Here is a 16,434-nt window from a genome sequence, read left to right on the forward strand (position 1 = left end):
GAGGAAGCAACATTTCAACAGGTGTACCGTCACACATCACACTGTGCAGGATGGAGGGACCCCATGCCCTACCATGTTAAACATCGTGGCCATGTGCACTCACCTGGGCTCCTGCCATCACCTCCTCCTCTTAGAGCCCAGGACAAACCACCTTCTCCTCCTCCCTGTGAGGCTTAACAGCAACCAGGATGCTGCTATAAGCACTGAGATAGGGTAGGGCTTCATTCACAAGGTCTGTGATCTGCTTTTTTTTTTTTTTTAAAGCCTGAGTTCTTGTTTCTAAGCACATGGGGTTATTTTGTAGCAAAGTATACTGCATGGAAATGGCTATCATGTATTTTAGAACTTTCCATGACATAATTTGCTTTTTCTAGGGGAAAAAAATCCAAAATATGTTGGTCCCTGTCTTGGTTGATTGTTGCTATTCCCAAATGAGGGTGCCTGGCTCTCTGGCCAGCTGGCATCCATGTGCTTGCTCTGTCATGAGGCACAGGTGTGGGCCCTTTGGAGGGTCCTGCAGGGCTCAGCAAGGTGATGAGACCCCAGGTGTCTTCCAGAGTACCTTGTGTTTTCAAAGTTTCCTCGTCGTTGTTGCTGAGGTATGTCTTGCAATCACGGGAACCACGAGAGCTGATCCAGCCACAATGTTGGCTTCAAAAGGGGATATGTCTATAAGGGCTCACCACAAAAGGATTAATTATATTTTTTTGATGTGCCATTAAAAGCCAGCACTTATTTGGTGTTGCAAATAGCATAGCAATAACAGCAAGAATGTAGTTGCTAAGTGTGAGGCAATATTATTACTCCTTCACTAGAGTGTTATACTTTTAGAATTTGAGTTCGAAACTTTCGACAACAAAAATATAATAATATTCATTTGTAGGCTTGCTCTTGAGGCTGTAGCAAAGAGTGTGGACACTTATCCTGAAGTCCTGGCAGAGATTCCTCCTGTAGCTATATGGCCAAGCAACCTTATTTGTGTTCTGGGTCTATCCCTCTGGCAATGTTAATGCTATTGCCCACTGAGATACAGGCCATTATGGCTGTTTGGCCCCTTGTATTCTCAAACCTATTGACCTTAGATGGAGATATTTTTACATATTTAGTGTAGTTTTGAAAATGCACCTTAGACATTTGATGTCCCTAAGCAAGATTTGGTTATAGACTTTAGGCTAAAGGCTTGAACCAGAGATTAATTTAGAACCAGAGAAGAAGCTTACAACACCTTCACCACTGAAAAAACACTAGGATAGTCACTGAGTTAATTAGAAAAATGATTATAATTTTTTATCCTTCCCTGGATTGTTTTAAACTTGAGGTATTACATTATAGTAGTTTTAGGTATACAACATAACGATTCAATATTTGTATATATTGCAAATAATCACCACAGTAAGTTAACATCTGTGGCCGTACATAATACATTTTTTCTTTTGATGAGAACTTTTAAGATTTACTCTCTTAGCAACTTTCAAATGTGCAATATGTATTATTAACCATAGTTTCCATGCTGTACATCATATCCCCATGACATTTCTTTTGTAACTACAAGTTTGTACCTTTGGAGCCCCTTCACCTATTTCTCTCTCCCTCTACCCCTCAATTCTGGCAACCACCAATCTGTTCTCTATATCTATGAACTTGGTTTTTGTTTTGTTTTTTAGATTCCACATGTAAGTGAGATCATACGGTATTTGTCTTTCTTTGTCTGATTTATTTCACTTAGCATAATACCCTCACAGTCCATCCATTTTGTAGCAAATGGCAAGATGTCATTTTTTTTTAATGGTTGAATGACAGTTCAGAGTATCTATGTTTGTGTGTATCACATCTTCTTTATCCATTCATCCATTGATAGACACTTAGGTTGTTTCCATATCTGGGCTATTGTAAATCATGCTGCAGTTAACATGGAGATACAAATATCTTTTCAAGTTAGTGTTTTCATTTTCTTTGGAAATCCAGTGAAATCGCTGGATTCTATGGTGATCTATCTCTAATTTTTTGAGAGACCTCCATACTGTTTTCCACAGTGACTGCACCAATTTACATTCCCACCAACTGCATGAAGTTTCTCTTTTCTTCACATCCTTCACTTGTTATTTTTTGTTTTTTTTGAAATTAGTCATTCAGACAGGTGTGAGGGGATTGTTCATTGTGGTTTTGATTTGTGTTTCCCTCATGATGAGTGATGTTGAGCAGCTTTTCATGTGTAACTTTTTAAATTAAATTTTTATTTTGGAATAATTTTCAATTTACAGAAAGTTGCAAAGATAGTTCAGGGTTCCTATATGCCCTTCATCCAACTTCCCCTAATGTTAACACGTTACATAACCATGGTACATGTGTCAAAACTAAGAAATTAACACTAGTACAATACTATTAATTGAACTACAGACACTATGTGAACTTCACTAGTTTTTCCATTAATGTCTGCCCTCATTGTCTGGTGTTTTCTCATTATTAGACTGGGGTTATGGGTTTGGCAAGAATGCCACAGATATAAAGTGCTGTTCTCATCATTTCATGTCAAAAAATACACATCAACACAATTTATCACTGGTGATGTTGACCTTGATCATTTGGTTAAGGTCATGCCCACGAGGATTCTCCACTGTAAAGTTACTGACTTTTCCCTTTCTACACTCAATTTTTTGGAAGTGAATCACCAAGTCTAGCTCACATTCAAGAGTAGGGGAATTAAGATCCACCTCCTGGAAGGAGGAGAATCCACATATATAATTTGGTATTCTCTTTAAGGAAGATTTGTCCCTTCTCCTCCATTTATTTCTTTAGTCATTTATATCAGTATAGATTAATGGATAGTTACTTTATTCTCTGTGTTATAATCCATTACTATCATTTTTTGTTATTGTTCAAAATTTTCTAACTTTGGCCATTGGGAGTTCTTTCGGTTGGCTCCTGTGTCCCTTTGACACTCCCCCATCCTTCATCTCTTCTTTCTTTCTTTTTCTGTCTTTCTTTTTCTTTCTTTCTTTCTTTCTTTCTTTCTTTCTTTCCTTCTTTCTTTCCTTTTTTCCCTCTGTTTTTCCCCACCACTCTTCCCCCAACCTCCAATTTCTATTTCTCTCTTCCATCTCTCTTCCTTCCTTACTATTTCCTTACTTTCTTATTTCTTTAGTGAGAACTTCCTTACTTCCCTGCTTTCAAGATGCTCTAAGCTCATCTTGTATTTCTCTGCCCAGTTCTATCAAGGGTAATTTTGATATTAAGATTTTAAATACACAGAGAACAGGATACAAAGCAGCCATAGTTCACAGTATTGATACTGTTGAAGTAATTAGTATGGAACCCACATAATGTGTTTTGGGGGAAAAGGTGACATTCCATCTGCCTTTGTTGGGAAAGTATCAGATAACTCTATGAAAGATGAATTCACATATGAAGAAAGAAGTGACATTGATTCAGTTCCAGAATTAAGCTGACTTCTGGAATTCTTCCTTCTTTTTAATTAATTCATCTCATCCTGACACTCATTTTCATATTCACACAATTTTTCCAGGACAAACATCCAACTAGAAGAAATATTTTATAAAGATCATCTTAAGAGGCGTTGTCTAGGTAATTTCCAGAAAGGAGATGGGTATGATGCATGTGCCATCTGCCTGGATGAATGTGGAGATGGGACCAGCTCAGCAAACTTCTCAGTTTCCATATTTATCACTGCAAACATGTAGTTGTAGACTCTTGGGTAAACACATCCAAAAACAAGTTGTCTCATCTGTAAACAAACAAACAAACAAACAAAAGGGTGCCTTCTCAGAAAAATTGACTACAACACAGAGTGGTCATGAACTCTCCAAGCACACCCCACAGACCTTTAGCTTGGGTCAGAACCTAACTGTTGTGGGCTGAACTGTATCTTCCCAAAATTCATATGTTGAAGTTCTAACCCTATTACCTCTGAATGTGGGGGCGCCTGGGTGGCTCAGTTGGTTAAGCATCCGACTTCGGCTCAGGTCATGATCTCGTGGTCAGTGAGTTCGAGCCCCGCGTCCGACTGTGCTGACAGCTCAGAGCCTGGAGCCTGTTTCAGATTCTGTGTCTCCCTCTTTCTCTCTCCTCCCCCGCTCATGCTCTGTCTCTCTCTTCTCAAAAAAATAAATAAACATTTAAAAAAAAAGAGCTTTATATTACCTCTGAATGTGACTACATTTGGAGATGGAGTCTTTAAAGGTGTAATTAAGGTGAAAGAGGTCATCAGAGTGGGCCTTACGCCAATGACTGGTGCCTTTCTAAGAGATTAGGGGGCGCCTGTGTCTAACTCTTGGTTTCAACTCAGGTCATAATCTCACAGTTCATGAGGCCCAACTCAGGTCATAATCTCACAGTTCATGATTTGAGCCCATATTGGGCTCCTTGCTGTCAACACAGAGTCTACTTTGGATTCTCTCTCTCCCTCCCTCTCTCCCTGCCCCTCCCCTGCTCACTCTCTCTCTCTCTCAAAATAAATAAACTTTAAAAACTAGGTAGATTAGATAGATGATAGATAGATAGATAGATAGAGGACACAGACACACACAGAGGGAAGACCAACTAAAGACATACAAAGAAGACAGCCATCATCAAGCCAAGGAGAGAGGCCCGCCTGCCCACACCTTGATTTTGGACTTTCAGCCTCCAGAACTCTGAGACAATAAATTTCTGTTGTTGAAGCCACCTAGTCTCTGGTACTATAAAAGGGCAGCCTAAGCAAACTAATACACTAGTCATTTGGGGCTAATCCTGCTCTTAACAGAATATGAGAGCATACTCAGTCTGCGAGGAAGATGACGTGGAAAATTCCAACAGTATTGAAAAAAACACAAAAGTAATAAATTCAATGTCATGGTCCAGCCACATCCCAGTGGGGGAGCAAGATGACAGTGTAGGAAACACTAACCTTCAGAGGCTGATCAACTTATCTCCCTTTAAAATGTTATTTAGAACTATCATTTGATTTTTTTCCCCCTTCAAGTGTTTCTATAAAATAACTTGCATTAGCATTCCATAGTTTAATCAGATTATTGAAAGAGGAGTTTTGATTAGGTGTTTAACAGTAGGAATATCCTTCATTTCACTATTAAGTATCTTTTTCAAATAGTCTTTATTTTTTAGAGCAGTTTTAGGTTCACAGGAAAACTGAGGGAAAAGGGCAGAGCAATCCCACACATGCACAGCCTCCCTTATTATGGGGAGTGGTACACCAACAGAATGGTACATTTGTTACAACTGATGAACCTCCATTGGCACACATAAGCCACACTGATCACCCAAAGTACACAGTTTACATTAGGGTGCACTCTTGGTGTTGTACATTTTATGAGTTTGGACCATCATATATACTGACATATATCCATCATTACAGTATTTATTGCCCTGAAAATCCTCTGTTTTATCTATTCATCCCTCCCTCTTGCTAATCCCTGGCAATCACTGATCTTTTTACCTGTTTCCATAGCTTTGCCTTTCCAGAATACCATATGGTTGGAATCACATAGAGTATGTATACTTTTCAGATTGGCTTCTTTCAGTAATATACATTTAAGTTTCCTCCATATCTATTCATGGCTTAATAGCTCATTTCTTTTTAGCACTAAATAATATTCCATTGTCTAGATGTACCACAGGTTATTATCTATTCACCTACCAAAAGACATCTTGGTTGCTTTCAAGTTTTGGCAGTTGTGAATAAAGCACTTTTACATATCTGTGTGCAGATACCTGTGTAGACATGAGTTTTCAACTCCTTTGACTAAATACCATGGAGTGATTGTTGCATATCATATGGTGAGAGTATGTTTAGTTTTGTAAGAAATTTCCAAACTGTACTAAGTATAATTTAAACTAAGTATAATTAAACAGTCAAATATAGCCAAAAAGTATTTGCAAATGCTTAGTAGGGCTTGTATATAAGACCTAGATCAGATATACAGAGACTTTTTTGCATATGGGTCCATCTGCTTAGACTAAGCCAATGTCCACCACAATAAAAAAGAAAATCACCTGGATTCATTGAGTTGGAAACAATTTGTTCCAGGATTTCCTGAAATTGCCATCATTCAGGAAAGAAAGCAAACTAATTTAGTCTTTTTCTTCAATGGAACACTACAAAGAAAAAGAAATATGCTCAACAGGTGTCTTTCTCTTTTCTGTTCCCAAAGCAAGAACAGTCTGTGGTTGGGGCAGATCTGGAAATAGTAATTTAAAGAAGGTTTTAAGTACTATTTATTGTGTTATGCATGAGTTTGATTCAGCAGGTAAGTGAACACACTCTGGCCTTTATCTCCTAAACTTCAGTGCCCTTAAGCATTCTATGGGTGTCATCAAAGTACAAGATGGACACTACTGGGAAACTTCAGCAACTGATCTGTTGTACCTCCAACTAAAGCATATTGAACCATCAGCTTACCTGTGTACAGGCAAATTACACATCTTGAGTATCAGATTTGAAAGTGAGTACTTAGGTTTAACAGAACTTGTGATGTATCTAAACAATATATTTTCAAAAACTAAATTGTTGTGTGCAATTGTAATGGTGCAAGGTACATATGTGTGTTTAATCAAAATGCCAAGAATTTTTAATATGGCTGTTTGAGGCCACACGCAATAAATGCATGTTTTTCACTATAAGTGGAACTTTAGATTTTAAAAGTTTTTAAATGTTGATTTATTATTTTGAGGAGGGGGGAGAGGCACAGGGAGAGGGAGAGAGAGAATCCCAAGCAGGCTCTGTGCTGACAGCACAGAGCCCCAGGCGGAGCTCAATCCCATGAACCATGAGATCATGACCTGAGCTGAAATCACAAGTCGGATGCTCAACCATTGAGCCACCCAGGTGTCCCTAGAATTTTAAATTTTTAATAAAATTTCGGATTCATTCTATATCCTCTAAGTTCTTACTATATGATAGCAATATAGGAGTAAGATAGGAGGCTTCTGCCTCCATTTTAGCTGAATGTTGAATTTTTTCCCTGAGCTATTTGGAGATCAACCAAAATGAATCCTCAGTGCACCTCAGTGAAGTCCACTTAAAGCACTCATTCTCCTACAGTGTTAGTTTAAAGAAGCTGGGCTTTCACTTCTATGTCAGTTCAATGCCACAGAATAGGTTATAAACAGCCAGAGATGTTGTAAGGGGTCAAATGCTCAGGGTTCTAGCCTCTGCTTTCCCTGTGATGCCCACAGAGAACAGGGTTTATGGGAGCCCCACCAGGAGCCAGGCCAGTTTTCTCTCTCTCCCCTGCATCAGTGAGGCACGTAGGAAAGTGCCTGCAATACTACAGAGACTGACACTGGGCTATAAAGATCAAGATACACAAACAAAAACTAAACTCTCTATATATTAAAGCAAGCAGAAATTGATCTTACTGAGAGGAGAGAGCTTCAGGGGGCACAATGGACTCTCCTTAGGTACATTTGAAGTTCCTGAAATTGGGCAATTTTGTTCCTCACGTGTGTGGTTGGACAATTTCCCCCACAAAACAAAACCAAGAATAAATAGGGTTTAGAAATCAACAGAATCTTCTGCGTCTCTTCCTCAGGAAAGATGTCATTAAGGAATATTTGTTTTTTTTTTGTTATTGTCCTGCTATTATTTTAACCTGTGAGCCTTTGCTTTGCAGGCCAGGAAATCCCAGGCTGACATTGCTCCAATGGAAAAGGAGTGATGGAGAAACTGGAGAGAACATTGAGGTTTACAAAACCCCAGTTAAATTCTTCACACACTGAGAGTTACACAGACCTCTGTTCCTTCTGAAACAACAAAAAAACTGGACAAAATACATGAAAAATGATTTTCAAGACAGTGGACATCAGGTAGGGAAGGAGTGCTCTCCGAGATAGGAAATAGACAGGTAAGCCCTACAATTGCCCTAGATAAGGCCTTGGGACAGTTTCCAAGTCATGGTGAAGGGTGGGGGATCAGATAAAACCTAGCAGACCTCCTAAATTGGAAAGACAGATCAGAGAATCTAGAGAGACCAAGGAGGCTAGAGTTTGTAGGACACAGAGCTGTATAGGAAGAGAACTCTGGGGGCGCCTGGGTGGCACAGTCGGTTAAGCGTCCGACTTCAGCCAGGTCACGATCTCGCGGTCCGTGAGTTCGAGCCCCGCGTCGGGCTCTGGGCTGATGGCTCAGAGCCTGGAGCCTGTTTCCGATTCTGTGTCTCCCTCTCTCTCTGCCCCTCGCCCGTTCATGCTCTGTCTCTCTCTGTCCCAAAAATAAATAAACGTTGAAAAAAAAAAATTTAAAAAAAAAAAAAAAAAAAAAAAAAAAGGAAGAGAACTCTGGAGCTCTGCAGAGGGTCTCCCACAAGTATTCAGCAAAGCATTGATAGTGCACACAAGTGAGGAAACTACTCAGGCCACCTGACAGGATTAGAGGGAACAGTGCCCAGTGATTACACTCTGCTGGGAATAGGGCCTGGTATTAATGGCAAATTGGATACCAAAGCTGGACAGTAATAATTTCAGATGATGGGGTGCCCCCAAAGCATTACCCACTTTTAATCAAAACCCTTATATGGGTCTGTACCCCCAAAGAAAGAATACATGGCTTGGGAACCAAGGAGTGACATCACTTACCACCGCATTCAGTAAACCACATAGGGAATTTGTGCTTCCTGTCCTCACAACTCTGGACTCTTCAACTCCTGGTTCCCAAAGGGAGAACACCTCTTCCAGGAGACATAGCAAAAATCCCTTCAAGTTTAAGCTGTGACTGCCACCTGTGTACCTCAGCAACTTGAGCCAAAGGACCACCAGGGAAGAAGGGGAGACACCAGTCTGGCAGGGCTATTATGTTTTTAGGTACAATTGACACATAACATTATATTCATTTCAGGTGTACAACATAATGATTCTATAACTGTATTCACTGCAAAATAATCACCACAATAAGTCTAGTTACATCCATTGTTATACAAAGTCACAAAATTTTTTCGTGACTAGAACATTTAAGATTTACTCTCCTGGCAACTTGCAAATATGCAATACAATATTATTGACTACAGTCACCATACTGAGCATTACATCCCATGACTTATTTATTCTATAAATGGAAGTTTGTATCTCTTGACTTTCTTTACCCATTTCACATACTCCCTAACCCTCAGGGTCCCCTCTGCCAACCACCATTCTGTTCTCAGTATTTATGAGTTTTGATTTCTCATTTGTTTTTTTAGACCACATATAAGCAAAGTCATATGGCATTTTTCTTTCTCTGTTTGACTTACTTCACTTAGCATAATACCTTCTAGGTTCACCCATGTTGTTTCAAATGGCAAGATGTAACTTTTTATGGCTAAGTAGTATTCCATCATATGGAATCTTCTTTATCCACTCATTCGTTAGTGAATAATTAGGTTGTTTCCATATCTTGGCTACTGTAAATAATGTTGGCTGCAAAGGTCAGAAGGGTGCATATATCTTTTTGAATTACTGTTTTAATTTTCTTTGGATAAATACCTAGAAGTGGAATTGTTGGATCATATGCTAGTTGTATTTGCAACTTTTTTATTTTCTTTTTTTATTTTTTTTTTAATTTTTTTTTTTAACGTTTATTTATTTTTGAGACAGAGAGAGACAGAGCATGAATGGGGGAGGGACAGAGAGAGAGGGAGACACAGAACCGGAAGCAGGCTCCAGGCTCTGAGCTGTCAGCACAGAGCCCGACGCGGGGCTCGAACTCACGGACCGCGAGATCGTGACCTGAGCCAAAGTCGGACGCTTAACCGACTGAGCCACCCAGGCGCCCCAGCAACTTTTTTATTTTCTATAGTGGCTGCATCAATTTATATTTCCACCAACAATGTCCAAGAGGTGCCTTTCCCCATATCCTCACCAATACTTGTTATTTCTTATTTTCTTGATATTAGCCATTCTAATAAGTATGAAGTAATATCTCATTGTGGTTTTGATTTGCATTTCTCTGATGATTAGTGATGTTGAGCATCTTTTTATGTGCATGTTTGTAATATGTGTGTCTTCTTCAGAAAAATGACTATTCAGATCCTCTGCCCAATTTTTAATTGTTTGGGATTGTTTGTTGTTGTTGTTGTTGTTGTTGTTGTTTTGTGATTGAATTGTATGAGTTCTTTATACATTTTGGATATTAACCTTTATCAGATATATTATTTGCAAATATCTTCTGCCATTTAGTAGGTTGCCTCCTCATTTTATGGATGGTTTCTTTTGCTGTTCAGAAGATTTTTGTTTGATATAGCTACACTTGTTCTCAGCTGAGTTTGAACAATGTGGAGGTTAGGGCGCTGACACCCTACACAGTAGAAAATCCATCCATGTGTGGATTTTTTTGGTCCCCAAAAATGTAACTACTAACAGCCTACTGTTGAGTGGAAGCCTTAATGATAACATAAATAGCTGATTAATACTTACTTTGTATGTTTGTATACATGTATACTATATTTTTATAATAAAGCTAGAGAAAAGAAAATCATAAGAAAGAGGGCACCTGGGTGGCTCAGTAGTTAAGCAACCAACTCTTGATTTTGGCTCAGGTCATGATTTCATGGATTGTGAGATCGAGCCCCATGTCAGGCTCTCTGCTGACAGTGTGGAGCCTGCTTAGGATTCTCTCTCTCTCCCTCTCTCTCTGTCCCTCTCCAATGTGTGCTTGCTCTCTCTCTCTCTCTCTCTCTCTGTCTCTGAAAATAAACATTTTAATAAAAGAAAATCATAAGAAAGAGAAAATACATTTATAGTACTGTACTGTATTTATTGAAAAAAATCCATGTGTAAGTGGACCCATGCAGTTCAGAGTTAACTGTACTTTTGCTTTTGTTGCCTTTTGCTTTTAAAGTCAGATTCAAAAAATCATCTCTAAGACCAATGTCAAGGAGTCTACTGCCTTTGTTTTCTTCTAAAAATTTTATGGTTTCTGGTCTTACATTCAAGTCTTTAGTCCATTTTGAGTTAATTTTTGTATATGATGTAAGATAGTCTAGTCTTATACTTTTGCATGTGGATGTTCAGTTTTCCCAACATCATTTTTTGAAGAAACTGTCCTTCCGTATTGTATCTTGGCCCCTTTATTGTAAATTAATTGACCATATCTATGTGGGTTATTTCGAGGTTTTTCTATTCTGTTCAGTTGATCTATGTGTCTGTTTTTCTGCCAATATCATACAGTTTTCATTACTATAGTTGTGTCATTTAGTTCAAAAACAGGTATCATGATGCCTCCCGTTTTGTTACCCAAGATTTCATTATCTATTTGGGGTCTTTTCTCGTTTCATATAAATTATAAGATTGTTCCAGTTCTGTGTAAAATGCTTTTGGAATTTTGATAGAGATTGCACTGAATCTGTAGATTGCTTTGAGTAACATAGATATATTAACAATATTAATTTTTCTGATCCATAAGCATGGAATATCTTTCCATTTATGTGTGTCTTCTTCAATTTCTTTCATCAATGTCTTATAATTTTCAGTGTATAGGTTTTTCATCTCCTTGGTTAAATTTATTCTTAGGTTTTATTTATTTATTTATTTATTTATTTATTTATTTATTTTAGGAGGAGCTCGCTTTATTGGGGGGAGGGCACTGCACGTGGCCAACAGATGAAGGCAGCCTAGTGGGCATTCTACACACAACACTTAGAAATGTACACAGGAGGTTTTGCTAAGAAAGATCAACTGGAACATGGGTTCCTCTGGACAACTTCCCCAACCTCATCCCTCTAAAGAGTCGGAACACTCCCGACCACTTCCTTGAAGGCAAATGTGGTTGCTACAGGTAGAGCCCCTCAGGGGTACCTTCTTGTTTTTTATAAAGAACAGTTTCTTTAGATTTTTTGAAGTCTTCATTTGCTACTTTCATTCTATGTTCTCTCAAGGCCATCAGACCAGCTTCTGTACAGATTGCCTTGATGCCGGCCCCAGAGAGGTCATCTTTAGCCATGATCAAGTCATCCAAGGTTACATCATCAGCCAGCGTCATCCTGCTTATCTGGATCTGAAAGATGCGCTTCATAATCTTTTCATCTGGCCGGGGAACTCATTTGTCCTGTCAATGTTGCCTGGTCTGATAAGTGCTGGATCCAAAGTTTCTATTCAGTTTGTGGCTATGATAACTTTCACATCACTCCTTGAATCAAATCCATCCAACTGGTTCCACAGTTCCAACATTGTTCATTAAATTTCTCTCTCACCACCAGAATTTGAGTCCTATCTTTTTGTTCCAATAGCATCAATTTCATCAATAAACACAATGGATGGCACGTGTTCTGCAACTTGAAACAATTCCCAAACAAGTTTGGGCCCATCACCTAGGTACTTCTGAATAAGTTCAGAGCCAACCACTCTTAGGGCAGTGACTAAGGTTTGGTTTGTTACTGCTTTGGCTAATAAGGTTTTACTTGTGCCAGGTGGACCTTAGAGAATGGCCCTCTTTGGGGGCTTTATACCCATCTCTTCATAATATTCAGGATGAGTGAGAGGAAGCTCCACAGATCCTTAATTTCTTGGATTTGGTTGTCCAACCCACAATATCAGCATAGATTTCCTGGGGGACCTTTTCTAACTTCATTACTGTGACCAAGAGATCCGTGTCATCCATGAGCACCCCTATGATGGCATGCATCTTGTGGTTGAGAAGGACCAGCAGCCTGGTTCCAGCAGATCCTTGTCTACAAAGTAAAGAAGCTTGACATAGTGTTCTGAGCCCACAGATATGGACACGATGATCCACATGGTTGTCATCAATGATCCCTTCCAACGTTCCTACCGACTTTGGGGTCCCCCTCAGATCACCCACTTTTGATCTTTCCTCCTCTTGCTTTTCTTCTAAAGGCTTCATTTGTTCCTGAATTCTAATGAATTCTTCCTCCATGAGAAGACAGTCTTTAATTCTAACTTCAGTAATTTTAACCAGCAGAGTGTGAGGTGTCACCAGTGGCAGCTTGCTGGCAGCATCTGGTCCCTTTGTTTCCTTCTTCTTTTTCCCCGCTCTAGTTGGTACAGAACGTTCCTATTTCTTTTTTATGTTTATTTATTTTTGAGAGAGAGAGAGAGAGAGCATGAGTCGGGAGGGAGACACAGAATCCGAATCAGGCTCCAGGCTCTGAGCTGTCAGCACAGAGCCTGATGTGGGAATTGAACTCATGAACTGCGAGATCATGACCTGAGCTAAAGTCAGACACTTAACCCACTGAGCCACCCAGGTGCCCCAGGAAGTTCATATTTCTTTTTCTTGTCCTTGTCATCCTTCTTGCCACCTCCAGGGCCATGATCACCACTCTGACTCTGACGCATCTTGCTTCAGCCGTTCAAATGGGTATTTTATTCTTTTTGATGCAATTAAGATTGTTTTCTTAATTTCTCTTTCTGATAGATGGCTCAGTGTTAGTGTATAGAAACAGTAGATTTTATATATTGATTTTGTATCCTGTGACTATACTATGAATTTGTTGAATAGTTCTGACAGTTTTTTCATGGAGTTTTTATGGATTTCTATATATAAAACCATGTCATCTGTAAATCATGCCATCCTTTCTGATTTGGATGCCTTTTATTTCTTTTTCTTGCTTAATTTCTCTGATGAGGCTTTCCAATACTGTGTTAAATAAAAGTAGTGAGAGTGGGCATCCTTGTCTTGTTCCTAACTAGAGGAAAAGCTTTCAGCTTTTCACCATTTTGCATGTTAGCTGTGGGCTTATCATATATGGTCTTTATTATCTTGAGGTACATTCCTATGTATCCATTTTGTTGAGTTTTTATCATAAATGAATGTTGAATTTTGTCAAATGCTTTTCTTCATATATTGAGATGATCATGTGATTTTTATCCTTCATTTTGTTGTTAATGTAGTACATCATGTTGATTGATTTGTTGAACCATCTTTGCATCCCTGGAATAAATTTCACTTGATCATGGTGTATGAGCTATTTAATGTATTGTTGAATTCAGTTTGCTAATATTTTGTTAGGATTTTGCATCTATATTCATCAGAGACATTAATTAGCCTGTAATTTTCTTTTTTGTGGTGTTCTTATCTGGTTTTGGTCTGGCAGGCTAATTGACACTGATCATTAGTAGGATATGTCTGCTGTGATAAAATGGAGGGAGAAAGGATCCATTTGGGTGCATTTCCTTTGTTCAGTTTGGATAGAAAATGGACAAGTGTGGGTGGGAGCTAAGGTGACGGAGTAGTAGAAGGACCCTGGGCTTGCTTTTCCTTTGAACACAGCTAGATAAATAACAAATCATTCTAAATACCCAACAAATGAAACTGAGGACTGACAGAACAAACTGCACACCTAGAGGGAGAAAAGAGGCCACATCATGGAAGGTAGGAGGTGTGGAGACATGTTTTGGGGGAGAAATGGATTGTGGGTGCTGCACAGGGGAGAGAGCCCTGGTCATGGAGAGAGAAAAGAGAGAAAGGAGAGAGGAGTGCACAAAGGATCACACAAGGAAAACACTTCCACAAAGTCATTGACTGGGAAAATAAGAGGGGCTGATTTTTATGAGTTTTTGCAACCAGCGGGCTTAAAAGCTGTAGTTTTAGAAGTCCTGGTGTAGAGCCCTGAAGGTGCTGCAGTGCTCCTGTAGAGAAGGCAGGCAAATAACCTGGGGGCAGAGGGCATAATCGTCTGAGGATCGTCTGAGATGCACTTGGAGAGAAGATTCCTCCTTCTTGGAGCACATCTGAGAGAGGTGGCATTGCCTCTCCAGGGACAAAGGAGCTGGCTAGCACCATTTCCCTCCCCTGCCCCTCAACATAAATTAATTTCAGTAAACAGGATAGTGCCAACGTTGGCTGCTTAATCTGCTTACACTAAACCCATTCCCACCCCCCTGTACTATCCTGGCAATGCTTTTCTTGGGCAAGTGTGCCTAAGAACCAGTGCAGTGGGTCCCTTCCCCCAGAAGACCAGCACAAACTCCCACATGCAACATGTCTACTGACAATAGAATTCTCCAAAGTTTCAACTCTAGTGGAAATAGTATCATATCTCTTTTAACAATTATACCAGAGCACACCTAGTTAAAACACACCATACTCTGGCCATGATCCAAACATTCCCCACCATCAGCAAGGATAAACTCTGCAGAGGACTGACCTGAGGAATAGAGCAGCAATAACACAATAGCAGAATGCACACAACATACACCAGAGACACTTCCTGAAGTGCTAGGCATTATATAACCTATAAGTGTGGATATTATATAACTTCTTCTTCATAGACCCATTACTCTCAGGATCAGGAAACATAACAGGCTTTCCTAACACAGAGAAGAATACAGAGACCTAGATAAGATGCAAAGACAGAGAAATTCATCCCAAAAGAGAACAAGAAAAGGTCATGGCCAGGGATCTACTCAAAACAGATATAAGTAATATGCCTAATCCAACATACCTAGATTGATTTAAAGCAACAATCTTAATACTAGCTAGACTTGAGAAAAGCATAGGAGGCATCAGAGATACCCTTACCACAGAGATAAAAGAGCTTAAAACCAATCAGGCCAAAATGAAAAATGCAATAACCGTGATACAAAACTGACCACAATGAGGAATGAATAAGTAATATTGAAGATAGAATTATAGAAAATAATGAAGTTGATCAAAAGAGGGAAAGAAAATCTTGGATCATGAAAGTAGACTCAGGGAACTCAATGACTCCATGAAATGTAATAACATTTGTGTTATAGGGGTCTCAGAAGAAGAAAAGAGAGAAAAGGGGGCAGAAGATTTATTTGAGGAAATTATAGCTGAAAACTTCCCCAATCTGGGGAAGGAAATAGACTTCCAAATCCAGGAGGCACAGAGAATTCCTATCAAAATCAATAAAAGCAGGCCAATGCCAAGACATATTGCAATTAAATTTGCAAAATATAGAGATTAAAAAAAAATCCTAAAATCAGCAAGACAAAAGAAGTCCCTAGCTTGTAGGGGAAGACCAGTAAGGCTAGAAACAGATCTGTCCACAGAAACTTGACATGCCAGAAGGGAGTGGCATGATATATCATGTGTGCTGAATGGGAAAAATCTGCAGCCAAGAATACTCTATCCAACAAAGCTATCATTCAGAATAGAAGAAGAGATAAAGAGTTCCCAGACAAAGAAAAACTAAAGTAGTTTATGACCACTAAACCAGCCCTACACAAAATACTAAAGGGGACTCTGAGTGGAAAAGAAAGACCAAAAGCAACAAATACTAGAAAGAACAGAGAAAATATCCAGAGACAATGACAAAACAAGTAATTAAATGGCACTAAATTCATATCATTACTCTGAATTTAAACGGACTAAATGCTTCAATCAAAAGACATAAGCTGTCAAAATGGATTTAAAAAAACCAAGGCCCACCTATTTGCTGCCTACAAGAGATTCATTTAAAAAAATTTTTTTTAATGTTTATTTATTTTTGAGAAAGAGAGACAGAGAGTGAGTGGGGGAGGAGCAGA

At 39.1% G+C, this 16,434-nt stretch overlaps 1 long non-coding RNA gene and 1 pseudogene across 1 annotated transcript in view; both read right to left on the bottom strand.

Moving 5' to 3' along the window:
• Window positions 1-3,443: 3,443 nt before the first annotated feature.
• LOC147581628 (uncharacterized) overlaps window positions 3,444-16,434 on the bottom strand; it is a 57,011-nt gene continuing 44,020 nt past the window's right edge. Inside the window, exon 5 of the long non-coding RNA XR_015249717.1 lies at window positions 3,444-3,742. This is a non-coding gene — a long non-coding RNA (uncharacterized LOC147581628). The remainder of the gene's footprint in view (window positions 3,743-16,434) is intronic.
• LOC112858321 (26S proteasome regulatory subunit 4-like) lies at window positions 11,753-13,275 on the bottom strand (annotated as a pseudogene).

Source organism: Puma concolor, chromosome B1 (genome assembly GCF_028749965.1).
Source record: "Puma concolor isolate L17-30 chromosome B1, mPumCon1.1.hap2, whole genome shotgun sequence".
In the NCBI taxonomy this organism is placed as follows: Eukaryota; Metazoa; Chordata; class Mammalia; order Carnivora; family Felidae; genus Puma; species Puma concolor.